Genomic DNA, 3,437 nt, shown 5'->3' with positions numbered 1-3,437 from the left:
ATTTTTACTTAAGCTAGTCTAACAGTCCCTCTCAAGACATTCACCTGGAGAGTAGAAGGAATTGCCTACCAAAAAGTCTTTGAAACTCTGCTTAAACTGTGCTATCTTTGAAACCAAGTTTTAATGGTTGCTGGCAATTTGTTGAAAATGTGTATTCCTGAATAGTGGACCCCTTTTTGAACCAAGGTAAGTGATTATAGGTCTTTATGGAGATTGATCTTATTCCTCATATTGATACTATGAATTGAGCTATTGGTTGGAAACAGAGACATATTAACCGCAAAAAATTTCATTAAGGAATAGATATACTGTGAAGCAGTGATTAGAATACAAAGATCCTCGAACAGGTTTCTACATCATCATCATCATCATCATCATCATTTAAGACTGATTATGCCTTTCAGCGTTCAGTCTGGAGCATAGCCCCCCTTATACAGTTCCTCCATGATCCCCTATTCAGTGCTAACATTGGTGCCTCTTCTGATGTTAAACCTATTACTTCAAAATCATTCTTAACCAAATCCAGGTACCTTCTCCTCGGTCTGCCCCAACTCCTCCTACTCTCTACTGCTGAATCCATGAGTCTCTTGGGTAACCTTGCTTCTCCCATGCGTGTAACATGACCCCACCATCTAAGCCTGTTCGCCCTGACTGCTACATCTATAGAGTTCATTCTCAGTTTTTCTTTGATTTCCTCATTGTGGACACCCTCCTGCCATTGTTCCCATCTACTAGTACCTGCAATCATCCTAGCTACTTTCATATCCGTAACCTCAACCTTGTTGATAAGGTAACCTGAATCCACACAGCTTTCGCTCCCATACAACAAAGTTGGTCGAAAGATTGAACGGTGCACAGATAACTTAGTCTTGGTACTGACTTCCTTCTTGCAGAAGAGAGTAGATCGTAGCTGAGCGCTCACTGCATTAGCTTTGCTACACCTCGCTTCCAGTTCTTTCACTATGTTGCCATCCTGTGAGGATATGCATCCTAAGTACTTGAAACCGTCCACCTGTTCGAACTTTGTTCCTCCTATTTGACACTCAATCCGTTTATATTTCTTTCCCACTGCCGTTACTTTCGTTTTGGAGATGCTAATCTTCATACCATAGTCCTTACATTTCTGATCTAGCTTTGAAATATTACTTTGCAAACTTTCAATCGAATCTGCCATCACAACTAAGTCATCCACATATGCAAGACTGCTTATTTTGTGTTCACATATCTTAATCTCGCCCAGCCAGTCTATTGTTTTCAACATATGATCCATAAATAATATGAACAACAGTGGAGACAGGTTGCAGCCTTGTCTTACCCCTGAAACTACTCTGAACCATGAACTCAATTTACCGTCAACTCTAACTGCTGCCTGACTATCCATGTAAAGACCTTTAATTGCTTGCAAAAGTTTGCCTCCTATTCCATAATCTTGTAGAACAGACAATAACTTCCTCCTAGGAACCTGGTCATATGCCTTTTCTAGATCTATAAAGCATAGATACAATTCCCTGTTCCACTCATAACACTTCTCCATTATTTGCCGTAAGCTAAAGATCTGGTCCTGACAACCTCTAAGAGGCCTAAACCCACACTGATTTTCATCCAATTGGTCCTCAACTAATACTCGCACTTTCCTTTCAACAATACCTGAGAAGATTTTACCCACAACGCTGATTAAAGAGATACCTCTGTAGTTGTTACAATCTTTTCTGTTTCCATGTTTAAAGATTGGTGTGATTACTGCCTTTGTCCAGTCTGATGGAACCTGTCCCGACTCCCAGGCCATTTCAATTATCCTGTGTAACCATTTAAGACCTGACATTCCACTGTATTTGATGAGTTCCGACTTAATTTCATCCACCCCAGCCGCTTTATTGCACTGCAATCTATTGACCATTTTTTCCACTTCCTCAAATGTGATCCTAATTCCATCATCATTCCTATCCCATTCTACCTCGAAATCTGAAACATTACTGATCGCATTTTCACCTACATTGAGCAACTCTTCAAAATATTCCCTCCATCTGCCCAAGGCATCCACAGGATTCACCAGCAGTTTTGCTGACCTGTCCAAAATACTTGTCATTTCCTTCTTCCACATGATTTTCTTTAATTTACACCACAAATGAGTCGTACTACATGCTTTTGTACACTAAAAACTTTTGCTTGGTTTGAAGAATTACCCCAGAATACGATCCTCTGTGACATAATAGAATGAAAGTATTCAAGTTTTTTTTATATTTATATCTCCAATATCTGACATCATTCACACTGCAAATACAGACTTGTTTAAGCACTTCAGCAATTCTGTGGTATGCCCCCTTCCCAAATGAATTTGAGTTGTAATCTCAGAAATTTGACACTGTCAAATGTAATTAATTCCCAGTCAGATGAAGACAGACTTCTTACTCCACAAGTATTTTGCAACGGCATCCTTTGTTTCCTGTTAATTAGGTAAGACTCGAATCATTTTGCAGCACTGCCAATGACATCATAATATTCTAATTTACATAGTAGAAAGGCTTTTGACAGATCACAGAAAATGCCAGTAGCCTCCAATTTGTTATCTAAAGAATTAAGTATATTCTCACTGTATGTGTAAATAGACTTCTCAATACTAGAACCTCTAAGGAAACCAAACTGTGACTTGGACAATATACTACTTTCAGTCAGATGCTTAACAAGATGCTTGAACACAACCTTTTCAAATATCTTTGAAAAAGCCAGCAAAAGTGAAATTGGTTGACAGTTTGACAGTATCTCTTTACCCCCATTCTTGCAAAAAGGCTCAATTTCAGCATATTTTAGCGAGTCTGCAAATGTTCTGCTGATAAGAGATTGAGTACACAGATCACTTAAGACAGAAATCAACTAACATAAACAATCTTTGATTAACTTCATTGAGACATTATCATAACAATTACAATAGACTGATTTTAAGGATTCTACGATTTAAGCTACTACATTGGGAGAAATGAGTGTCATTTCCATTTGCTGAAGTTATTTGTAGAGACTGGTCTCAGATATTCCAGCTGCCAGAAACAGAAACAAAGAACTTGTTTAAGAGGTTTGCAACACTACATTCACTTGTTACTAAAATCTCATTTATTTTTTAGTGCTGTCTGTTCCGCTTCCTTTCTGACCCCACCTGTCTCTGTCTTCACTATATTCCATATAGATTTTATTGAGGCCCAGTATAATTATCTTTTTCTCATAATGAAGCTGCTTAGATTTCTGAATTACTTGCTTCAGTATTTTTCAGTACTCTTTGTAATACATACAATGCTAACATCAGAACTGTTCTTAGGTAGTAGACACAGTTTCCTTTTTGTCCCACATGATATCTTTATTCCTTATACAATCCATGATTTGTTTTTAGATTACTGTTTCATTTAAGTTACCCTTAGGGGAAAACAATTTTCAAATGAGGAAATAAC

This window comes from Schistocerca cancellata, chromosome 1, assembly GCF_023864275.1.
Source record: "Schistocerca cancellata isolate TAMUIC-IGC-003103 chromosome 1, iqSchCanc2.1, whole genome shotgun sequence".
NCBI classification, from domain to species: Eukaryota; Metazoa; Arthropoda; class Insecta; order Orthoptera; family Acrididae; genus Schistocerca; species Schistocerca cancellata.
The sequence above is the reverse complement of the archived record's forward strand: the minus strand, read 5'-3'. Positions refer to the sequence as shown.